The 12,780-nt window shown below is 36.6% G+C and overlaps 1 protein-coding gene across 8 annotated transcripts in view; it reads right to left on the bottom strand.

The window, feature by feature from the left end:
- The window catches only part of phf21aa (PHD finger protein 21Aa), a 28,837-nt gene extending 17,835 nt beyond the window's left edge, over positions 1-11,002 (bottom strand). For all 8 annotated transcript variants that reach the window (XM_056233845.1, XM_056233851.1, XM_056233849.1 and 5 more), the window contains exon 1: positions 10,698-11,002. The gene's annotated coding sequence lies outside the window, so the exon portion shown is untranslated. The remainder of the gene's footprint in view (positions 1-10,697) is intronic.
- Between the last annotated feature and the right edge of the window lie 1,778 nt (positions 11,003-12,780).

Raw genomic sequence — 12,780 nt, 5'->3', positions numbered from 1 at the left:
ACTCAAAGGGATAATTCACCCCAAAAATGAAACTTCTGTCATCATTTACACACCCTCATGTGACTCCAAACCTGTGTGACTTATTTTTCCTCTGTGGAACAAATACGTTTTTTTAAGCATTATTGAACCCCGAACATTATTGAACCCCATAGACTTTCATTGTACAGGCAAACACCTCTTCAAAATGTGTGTTCCACAAAAGAAAGAAAGTTATTCAAGTTTGGAACCACATGAGGGTGGGTAAATGATTTTTGGATTTTTTCAATCAAGGTTCCTGAAATGGACAACTACAAATTGCTTCTGTGAAAAAGTTTCCCCTATACAGCGAGAACCTAAGTTCCTAGCACAATGTCCTGAAACAACATTTACAGAGACACACAGAGACATGAGGCGTTTCTTAACACCAAGTACGCAAAGTTCGGACTTGCCTCCTTGGTAGTAGTCCGGTAATTCTACAAATGGAACAGCAGCGTTCATGATAGCGTCACTCAGCTCACTCTGGCTACTCCGGTTATCTCAGTATGTATATTTTAAGCAACAATAAAATGAAATATGTTATAAAACACCACTCTGCCTCGTATCGTTAAACATTAATAGCTATACACAAAATGTTGTTCAGGCAATGCGTACATTGATTATCTTCACTGCATGTATATTTATAACAAATCAAAATATAAACCACAATCCTGCCTCTTTTTGTTTACATTTTAAAAATATGAAACATATTAATATAAGCTATGCTTTAGGCAATATGTGTATATGTACTCTGATTATTTTCACTGTAATAAAATGAAATGTGACAAACCACAACCCTGTCTCTTTTTGTTAAATGTCAGTTTTAATGATCAATAATAGCAATTATAAAAATATAAGTAAAAAGGTATAAGAAAGAAACTATAAAAATAAGAAATAAAGACCACCAAACAATTCAGTACAAACGTACAAAGTCAGCGCTCTAGTAGGCTACAACGGTAAAGTTAAACAGCCTATATATATATATGCCCGTTAGACATACACAAGACGAATTATCTCATGTTTAACCACTAGACTAGAGACATCAGAGCCAGCGGCAAACGTCAGAAGGACTAGCTGAGGAGGTACGGCTGTTCCAGGCGGGGTTAATGAGCGCTTGAGCACCCAGTGAACGCCTGGACCTCGACACTACAAAAAGTTTAAACGCTAGATCAAATTTTCAAATAGCCTAGGTGCTGCTATCCTTATCAATAAACCACAGACTCGAGCTTTACTACATTTACATTCTACAACCACATTCTCGCCAGAAAAACTCTTAAAACTACATTGTGACACAATAACAGTAGTATTTTTCAATTACACTGGTATTTATCCTCTGGGTAGTTGACATGACGTGGCTTTTTCACCGTCACAGAAGATAAAAAATAATTTATTTCACATTTTCATCATTTAGAATACTGTAAATGGTTAAACATTTTCCTGTTTTACATGAATTTGTTATTTTAATACCAGAGTTATTTTTTTATCTTTTTACAACTTTGAGCCAAATCTCAAAATTGTCCTATGGTGTGACGGGAGACAACATTATTTCATAAATATTAACTTTTATAAATAAAGAAAATAATGTTTAAAAATCTTAATGGACACTCCTGGCATATTTGTGCAAGTGTCTATTTCACTAAGTGGCCGATCATTTTCCTATACATACATTTCTAAAAGTATGGGAATTTCATAAAGTTTGTCACAGAAAAAAATGTCCTTTGGTGTTATGCAATAACCTGATATTATGTTGGGCAATATCATGGCCAACTAAATTTAGTTGAAAGACACCATTCAAGGTCATGTGACTGAAGACCCCTATGAAGCCCATGAGCAGTGCACATAGTAAGTTTTTCCTTTTTTTTTTGTCCTTTGGTGTGACACCCCTAAATTTAATTTTTTAATTCAAATTTGTATTTTTAACAGCAGGACTAAGTAATATTATGCAAATATATCATGCCAATTGCTAATGACAGTCAAGCTAGCATTAGCATGGTTATTAACATGCCACAAAAGCTCAAATGTCATTTGGTGTGACACTTTGGCCTGTCACACCATAGGACACAGATGTCACACAATAGGACAAGACCTCCTTAAGAAGCTATTAAAACAAATAGATAACGTTTGTTAACATACTTGTCATTATTTTTTTACCAGTTTTGATGATTTTAAATTCAATAATGACTTACATTTGAATGTTTATTGCCATTTTTTTGGACATTACATAAAATGTTCTGAAGTGTTATTAAAACAACTTTAATGTATAATGTAACAACTATAAACAAATATAAAGTACATAAATACAGTGCTACTACTTTATAATGCTACTTAACTTATTTAAGAATAGAAAGAACTGAGGGAGAGATGAGTGCAAAAGAAAGGACCAGACAGTATAGGGAGCGAATTAAAAAGGATCCACAGAGAAAGGAGGCGATCCTAAGAGAAAAACGGAGAATGTTGCCATATACATCATATACATGATGACTGAACGACGCTTATTGTTCAGTATCAGAATAGACCTGTGTGAGGTTCAGGTTCAACAATAGCTTGTTATTACAGAATAATAATCTATATTGTGTTTTATAAGAAATTGACAAGTAAGTGGTTACATTTGTAGGGAAAACACAGTAGGTCATGAGTTCATAATTGAGTATACATTACATTAATTTCTCTGTTGATCCATTCATCTATATTCTATCATTATTTCAAACAGATATCACGAAAAGAAGGCTCTCTGGGAATTGGATACATTCAACATTAAAGCACTAGGAAGGAAGAGACAAACTAAACTTATGCAATGTTTTTAGGGATTTTATTTTCATGTCAGAAGCCAAGTTTCCATCCACTTGTCAATCGAATTCTCTGAAGTTCTGTAAAAAACCTCATGCGAATAAAGCTGGTGAAAGTGTGTTTCCATCCAACGGCTTTAAAGCGAATAAAAACCTGTGCGTAATGACGACACATGCTGTTTTACGATCAAATTGGTATATCGAATTGATTTGAGACATTTTCCATTTATTTTCTCACCGAAGTGCACAACATTCAAGCAAACATTTGCGAACAAAATTTTGCTAGACAAAATGGATCGCGCCATAATAATATTTCCATCAGCGTTTATCGCATAAGCCGTATATCCATCAAGATAAAATCCGATGAGACCGAAAGCATTTCATTTGAGTCGATATTCATGAAATTCAATCGAATTTTACTGTTTCCATAAGGCATTTTTAATTCGATATCACTTAATTCGGATAAAAACGTGTGGATGGAAACATAGCTAGTGTTTCCTTATTGATGGATCTATAAGTATCAAAGTTACTTTTGGTGTAATCTGTTTTGCACAGTTTATATTGCTGAAAAATAAAAACAAATGTCCTCCTTTATAATTGTTACAATAAACACTATATATTCTGACTCTTTTTATGCAATGACTATCTTTGTCCTTTGGTGTGACGTTTTGTCCTATGGTGTGACAAACATAAAACAACAGAAAAATATACTTATTTTAAAATATCTTTTAAAAAAAAGAGTCAAGTTTGGCATTAGGGGAGTTTCAATAATATCTCCTCTTAGATGGGTACAATTTCAAACAGTTTTGTAAGGTTGGCGAAAAAGTTATTGACATTCGTAGGGAAAAGTTTATCAAGTTCATCTATTCATGGTGAAAATTATTTTAATTTGTACTTTCATGTAAAATAAATATCACTTTCATAAAAAAATGTTTTAATAATGTGAACAATTCTCTCAAGTTTTTTTTATGTTATTTAATATAATTTCTTAATACTTTTTAAATGTCACACCATAGGACACATTTACAGTAGTGTTGAGTGAAAACGTGAAAAAAAAAAAGTGAATTCATTGACAAAATGAGTGACCACTACTATTTTCTGAAACTGCAGTTTTCATACTCCATAAATATATGTATTTTTTCTTAAAAAGTTATGTTTTCCAAAAAAAAAGTACTTTTTCTTGGCCATTTGTCAACTACCCCTCTGCTATTGACGCTTTCTGGTTGGTGCTAGATGCATTCTGGGATACCTGGCTGACTCAAGTCCACACAAGTCACCTCTCGATGCATCCTCGAGAAAAGGAGCTGATCAAGAACACATCCGGGGATTTGCACTGTACTTGGCTAACGTGAACTTTTAATTGAAACAGTACTTGAGCAGCGAGTGATGTTGTTTCACAAGTCCACAAGAACAGATAAGAACGCATATTGAGGAAAGGCTAAAGTCCCTTGAAGGCAAGTCATTTCTCTTGGCGGCCATATTCGTAATGCCCCTTGCAGCTATTTCCAGCCATGCAAATACAGCTCTAATAACTTGTACTTTTCAAATTAACACAAAATTATTATTTTTTTACTGGTCCAGCTAAGGAACAAGCACGTTCTATAGTAAACTAAGCTGTGATTGGCTCATTTAACAGCTACATGTTGAGTTGCGAAGCCTCCATCAAAAATTGTAAAGCGGGACTATAGCCACCACATGCTTTCCTCCATTCATATATGTACAAGTGGACTGTCTCAGTCTTATAACGTCTTTTGGAGTTGAATTAGTTGATGCCAGTGCAAATTTACTCACTTCCTGCTTTCTCTGGTTTGTTTGAGCAGTTATTTTTTGTTCTCAGTACTTGTGTCTCACAGAATCAGTCTCTGTCTCTACCACAGATCATCACTCCCTTCTCATCGGAATGAAAGAAGAGACTACCAGATGGGCACTCCACACACAGAGAGCTTCTCACTCATCTACAGACTGGCATCCTCTATCTGTAGCTGCACCAGTCACTGATCTGATATTTAAGCAACATAATATTAAAAAATTAATACAATGAATCTTACAAACCAGCAGAAAGTAGATGTAATGTGTCCTATTAATCCTGCATTATAAGTGTCCATATGTGCACAGCAGAGCAAAAGAGGGCTATTTTCTGGGACTTCTGTATTCAGTAAGGGCAAACAGCCAAAGTGATCATAACACACACTACACCTGCCTGATCAGACTGGCACACCATACCCTAACCTGTTGGCTCAGTAAATGTGCTGAAGCACGAGTAATTCAGAACTACTCTTCAGAGAAAGGGAAGATTTGATACACCCTTCCTCGTTCTCTGTCCAATGCTTGCACTCAAACCTAATCAAATTTAACCAAACTTTTACAATGCCTCTACTCAACCAAAGCAGTTTTTACAATACCGCCCTCTACTCAAAGTAGCTGCATTACCACATAATACACTCATGCAACACAGTCTATATGTTAGTGTTTTCATAAGCTCACGTGTGGATATAATCCTTTATGATAATGAAGGTGAACAGATTGCTGTCTGCAATGACTCTTCCCCAGCTCTAAAATTTCTTTAGAATTCTTAAATGATATACATTACTAAAGTGCATCAGAGATGACATATTTTTGTAGGCCAAACCCCAGAAACAAGCTAGCATTTTAGCACTTCCGATTTCATCACCCTTGGTTAAATGCCTGAAATAAAGTGTGATTAACAAGCTCAAGATACTTTCATGTCTTACACACAACATAAAATACATCAGTAATACCCCAAGCTTTTTCTTGTCTTACAAAAGGCAAACAAGCGGTTAAGGTTGTTGGATAAATCACACTGACCAGGTAAACTCATCTACTCACTGCTTTTACAGCCTCATTGTGTTTATAATCATGCTCTTGCAAACTACTCTAACATAAACGTTCAGGGAAAATGTGTTTTGTGTTGTGTTTATTTGTGAAGATTATCACGATGAATAAAATGTGTAAGAATCCTGAACTTTTGCTGGTCTCAGAGCTTATTTTCTGCAATAATCCAAAAGCCAATGGAAAATTAGCCAACAGTTTGAACATAATTGTGTGTCGGCAGTGTGTGTACACAACCACCCTATAATGATAAAAATACACTCACTGCTTTTTTTAATCCCAGAAGTCATAAGCAGTGTCTCAGAATTAGCCGTTCCGTTTCTATACGTCACATTGAACAGGCCCCACTAGGGGTGCACGATTCAGAAAATGTCACGATTCGATTCGATACCGATTTTTTGTCTCAAGATTCGATTCAAAATCGATTTTCGATTCTCGATTCAAAAAACGATTCGCAGTATATAAATGTAGTTTACTTTTTCATATGTGATAGATTGCAGTAGACACAATTTCAAAGAAAAAAAGCACAACAAATTAAATGTAGTTTGATATTACTTTATATGTTTTCATACAAAAATAAAAACTTTTGCAACTAAAAAGTGCAAAGTGCCAAGCTTTGGCCAGCTTTCAAATACATTTAATTCAAGTTTAAAATAAAACTTAAATAAAAAGCTTTTACATTTAGCTTTAAAGTGCTGTAGTCAGATCAAACAATTATGCTAAATGTGGTTTAAGGACTACTTCAGCTACCAGGTTGACTGTTGAAATGTGAACTCGACTGGGCACATTGAACTTCCTAAAAATATATACTAATGTCATAGAAGCCTTGCGAAATTATTTTAAATAGATTTAAAAAAGCCACCGCTACTGGTAACATCTATCGTTAGATTGATTTGTTTAGATCCAGGGAAGTCGTTCATAGGCATAATTTGCGGGTATCTCCAGTTAACTAGCAGACCATTCATTTAGTTCGCTATTAAATAAGAGATCTGTTGTTTTTGAAATCAAGCTGCGCGCTCGTGTCCGCTGCTATCAGTGTCATGGATACAGTGTTCTCTGTGGCTCGCGCAGTCTTCACTCGGACACGCGCTTCAATCTATCGCCGTTGCAGTTTGACCAGCGGGCGGCAAGAACTTGCAATGTAACTATTTATCAGACCGGCCCTCGCGGCCTCGAAACACTACCGGACCACCGGTAAAATCCCGACTCACCCGATTGCCACTCCGCCCGTGCACGCCATTAAAAAAAAATATATGAATCGATTTTTGGAATTCTATGAATCGATTCTGAATCGGTAAAGATTGAATCGCGATTCAAATGTGAATCGATTTTTTTGCACACCCCTAGGCCCCACCCACGACTGCCAATGGACTCGGCTCTAATGGCCTTTATCACAGTCCGCGTGTTGTTACATCCTGCTCTGATTAGTAGCGTAAAGGAATTTCCACCTGCATTATTGTCAATAGACGGATGCCAGTTTTAAGAAGAAAAGTAAACTAATTGAGTTGAACTTAACAATAAACGTCAATATTTAAAACTGTTTATTTAGACTTGCATGACACCCTACTATTTATTTCATCTTTTATTTTATTGTGTAACCACACTATCAGAGAGACGCGATCTTCAGCGCTGCCAGTGCTGTCATGGGATTAACAAATAGCACACAGCTCAAGTTACAGCCAGAGGAATCATATGACTGATTTAATTTGATTTTTAATGTTATTTTTGCATTATATTACCACCCATTAATGTCACAGTACAATGCTATCCGATCATTGCACTCAAACACGGAGAATATGACTCGTTTACTATGATCAAACCATATATTTTTGAATAAATGTATCTGGGGTGGAAATATTCCTTTATTTAAGCAACAATCATTTCATCTAATTACTGATGATTGCATCTTAAAGTAAGTGCATGAAAAACTTTGAACATTATCGTTTAATAAGTTTCCCCCAAACCTTTAATTTAATCCCCCCAAAATAGACTTTAGTCATAATTAATATTTTAAGATTTGTCTAATTCTAATGCTCTTTAATGTGATGTTGTTTGTATTGTATTCTTGCAGTTCTGCAATAAAATAAGGTGATCAGACTCTGAAGTAGTGCGCTCCCCTTTAAATCACAAAATATGCGTCAGAATATTGAGACCCCTTTTTTCTTTGTTTCACAATACCCAATTACGGTAATCATTGTAAACTGAGGTTGGTGTCTTTAGAAGAAGTTTTACATAACATAGGCCTAAGTTTTTGGAATTTTACACAAATCAAAACAATCCCATACTGCACGGCCATTGATACAGGCTGCAGTAGAAGTTGTTTTACGCTCCTATTTGAAGCTTCCGCTTTTCAAACACGGAAGTGTGATATAAAGGTCTATTAGCATAGACCCCTCCCTGCTGAGTGAGCTATAAACAGTCCACCATGTTTATCTCATTGCCAGCCAGAGTAATTAACAGCAGCATTCAAGTAAGAAATGTATATAATAATGTAAGCTACTAAAGTTATTCAATCAAGGGCAGTGAGTGATTTTCTGTTTTTCCTTTTGTTGTTTGATTAATATTAACAGCATATCAGAAGGTACTAAATATATCGCTGCTTTCACCAATACACAGATCTAATATTCACATGTGATTTCTTTACTCTCTGTTTACATTCACAGACATAACCGACTGTTTATGTGAACTTTGTGAGTTTTTGAAATAACCTTGTGTATATGTGACAGTTGAAGCGCAATAAGACGTGAAAGAGAACTTAGTTTCATACTCTCGGGACGCACTGTCTGACAGCCAGCTTTCTGTGCGCGTGCTTCGGATGTGTGCGCTCGGAAAACCATATATCAGAAGTTTAAACATATGGCTTTAAAACGCATGCAGATAATAAACTTTCATGGTGATGAAGAACTGGAATATCACGTTAGCTTGACCACAATTGAGCTGAAACTTCACAGAGACATTCTGGGGACACCTGAGACTTATATTACATTTTGTAAAAAGGGGCATAAATAATAGACTAGGTCCCTTTCATATAGGGGAGAAGTATTAGAAACAAATTGGAGATGGGGTGGAGGAGGAATGTCAGATTTGCCAAATTGTCATGGTGGTGAGGTAAACTGCTGCTTAGATTGCGTCTTGTTGAAACATAATATTCTATAGTCTATAATTATATTCTAAACTATAAATTTCCACTTATTGTAGTCTTTATAACCTTTGCATCACTCCATCAATCTGTTCATAATCTTCTGTCCAAGTCTTCAGAACATCCATCCATCCCTTCTCCAAAGCCCTGCACGTATGGCCAATCTCTTCAGAACAGAGTAGCATAATTCAAATGTTTAAGAACTAAAATCTGATTATTAATTACAATTTTAGGGCATAATTTTAGCTTAAGCAGATACTCTGCAAGTAAATTCATGTCTGTGCTTTATTGGCCAAAGTCCCCTTATTGCTGAGAGCATATAGCCTTCATCATGTATGTATCTGGATACACTTTGTGAGTATCTATGACATGTTGTTTAATCCTTAAATGGTTTATGTATCCTGGGGGAAACAGACATTTAGAAAACTGGGGGGAAGGCAGGGAGTGTGTGGGCCTGATGTCTGAAAAAATACTGAAAAAAGGAGGCCCCGAAACCACTTAGGTCAGGTGACTTGTCTAAAAACTCTGGTATCTCCACTCACCATCTTTATGTGAAAGTAACATGGCGATAGCATGCAGTGAGAAAACCACTAAACAGGAGGTAAACACTTATCTTTTACACAATATACAACTGTGTGTGTAGAACTAAAAATAAAAGCAATATTTAGAAAATAATGAAACTACATTATTGAAGTTAAATTAATTCATTGCACATTAAATGATGAAATGTCTAACTGGATGAATTTGGTTACCCATTGCAGGGAAAAGGCAGGTGTTAGGAAGAAACAAACATAAAAATGGCTGTACAGTAAACATAACGTTAGTTGATAATGGAAGACCACAGCCGCACATGAATAAAACATGACAAAGCTGAAGAGAAGAAAAACCTGTAGGCCTTTTATTTTATAACTTCGTAGGCCTACTAGCAATTTTAAGCTAAAATAATATATAAAAAAACAGGGTGTGATTTTTTTGATGAGGAACAACCATACTGTTTGACGGCTATACAGTACTAAACCTAATAACCAAAACAGCACTAATTAAAAAAGACACACTGAGAGACTGCGAAAGGAGCTCATGACGGTCCAGTCGTTAAAGCGGACCGAGCGCCATCTGAAAGCTTGAGATAGGTCATCATCATTAGCGTTCCAACGCATCCACACCGGAAACAGCAACATCACTTTATATAGTCACACAATCACACATCAAACTCACTACACAGGGCCTACAACTTTCCTCCACCTTACCACAGAACAGATTTTATGAGACTTCATGAAAGCGAGCTCGCGTTTGTGCAGATATGTCAAGGCGTGGTGCCGAGAACACGAACTGGAAAAAAATCTTTCATGATCACACGTCTTGTCGCCCTAGCGGCTCTTAACAATAACAGTAGCTCAACACCGCGCGAGCTGGTCGAGCTCAACACATCAAGAGTACCGATACACACTTTATCCTGTTTATGGCTCGAGATTTCGTCCCTGGCTCTAATCTGTAAATGTAAGCGCAAAGTGCATTTATAATGGCATCCCATGATTGTTTCACGGCATGCTGTGAAAACTACGGCACGCGCTGGAATCACATTTTCAACCATATTATTCCAGTTCTGTTAAGCAACTGTCGTTTAAAGGGTGTTTGGGTGCCATTCGGTGCGTTATTGTGTAACGGTTGTAAGTTATAACGTTTCGTTGACTGCAGCTGTACTCTCTCTCTCTCTCTCTCTCTCTCTCTCTCCATCCTGCAACTCCTACAATAAAGAGAAATGAACAAAACCCCCCTGCGCTGCCTCTGCGCTTTCACATCCACTCAAATCACTACCAGCACAATCAAATAAAGAACGCCAAAAGAGTTGCAAGACACCCTTCCCAAAAGTTCACAAGATGAAGATGAAAAAACCGAGGTGCACTTACCCTTGTACTCACTCCTCCAGCAGTCAAACACCGATCTTCATACACTTACACACACTCACCAATTATTTAAATATATATCTACAAACAGCCGGGCATTTCACCACTAAAATCTTATCCCACGGATGAATTCGCTCCCTTTTGCGCCCTAAAGTTTTGTATAGTGTAACAGAAGGAATCTTCGCTTTGTTCGCTTGATTTTAAACCAAAAATACATAAAAAAAAAACAGAAACTGATATACAAAACAAGAACTCTTCTTCCATCCCATTCACCCCCAGCTTGTACGCTCGGCGTATCAATGCGCGCAGAAGAGAGATAATGGGACAGCAAAACCATGCCGTGTAACGCCCAAAATAACTCGCCCAACATAACACATTATGGATATTATTGGATATTAATTTAATATTGTCGCAAACCGGGGCGAAAGAAGTATTACCGAGCACGAAAGAACACTTAGAAGAAGAGAACTAGTTTATTTAACGGTGCGGCGAATTTATTTCACTTTGCCTAAGGAACGGTTGTAGTGCGCCCCCCATTGCCTAGGGAAAAGCCCCGGATGTAAACTCAGTGAAACTCATGTTGAGTGAAGTTACGATAATGTGTATCCAGCGTGGGCCAGATATATTGTTAGCATAACAGAGAAGAGATTTGCTGTCCACGTATTCACAGAAATAACTGTATTTTTAGGAAGTTTGTATGTTTTATCCATGATAATTCCAGTAAACCTATTGTATCCCCTCGTAAAGCCGCCAGAGCTTCTTAGACACATTTAAAACACAACGTTTCAGTTCAAAATGCTATACACAGAAATGTTTTAACAATTCATTTTTAAAAGCATTTTATTTTAATCTAGTAGTATTTCATGTGATATGACCTATACTTTGGTTATTTTTTGTGATGTAGCTGGAGTCTTGTTCAAGTGCTCTTGATGCAGTAGCCTACTATGCATTACATAATATGTTCAATAAACCATTTTCACAGCACACTTCCTTTCAATCACTGTGCAATATAATATATGTGCAATAGGTTATTCTTTGATTTTGTTGTGTATAGTGCATTTTGTATAAAGAGATATTTTTTATAAAGACACACTATTTTTACTTACTACAATTATTTTTCTTTCTTTATTTGATGTCAGTAACTACCAGAAATGTGACCAGTTTTCTAGGGGCATGAGTTATGAGAGGTGAACGGCAGGGGGAGACAGAGGGCTGTGTTTGTGAGCGATCAATCCTGCTCTCTCAGCACCGTTTTCTTTTCTAGGCCTTTACCTCCTAAACTGGTCCACTCTCTTCGTCATCAGCACCACTGAGTCATCGCAGTTCGCTTTGAATTATCACTATGCACAAAAAGAACAGGAAGTACGAACCTCAACATTTTTACATCCATTTAATAATGAAATACAGAGTAGAAGAGTGACATCACTGTCGAGACAGAGCGAACATTCATGCTGAAGCAGTTGAAAGTAATATGAGAGATGAGAAAAGAGCATTTTACCAAAGAAAAATATATTCTGTTGTGGTTGAAAATGTAAACAAAAAGCTGAAAATAATGGCAAACCAGCTACTGATGTTCTAATGAATGTAATTGTATCAGTGCTTTCCAAGTGTGTGTTTAATTGCAGAGCTCTTCTCTGATGTTCCTGTTTCTTTTCCTAGCACTCTTTATTTGGAGGCAGGATGAGTTGAGGCTGGCTTTGTATATAATCCACACATTTCCAGGAGTGAGGTCAGTGAAAGTAGTTTTTTACTATTCTGGGATATGCTATGCATACTGATTCATTGTCTTTACATTACATAGAAATGCATAAACGACGCTTTCTTACCAAAGCGCTCATGTGGGAATACACAATTTTTCTTCCCTAATGTTACGTATATCTGGCTTCTCGAACCAGAAAAAAATGTTGGGTGGGACTTGATTTTGTCCATTGGGAATTGATTGGATGCTTGTGGTTTGCTGCTGTGATCTCATGTGAGTGACAGGTTTTCCCGCCCTCACACCATTAAACACATAATCAGAGAAGAGATGGCTGCATCCGAAATCGCATACTTCCTTACAGTAGGCGAAAAACAGTATGTGTCTATT

Source organism: Rhinichthys klamathensis, unplaced genomic scaffold (genome assembly GCF_029890125.1).
Source record: "Rhinichthys klamathensis goyatoka isolate OS25496 unplaced genomic scaffold, OSU_Roscu_1.1 h1tg000378l_1, whole genome shotgun sequence".
NCBI lineage: Eukaryota > Metazoa > Chordata > Actinopteri > Cypriniformes > Leuciscidae > Rhinichthys > Rhinichthys klamathensis.
This window is presented reverse-complemented; position numbering and strand designations above follow the sequence as displayed.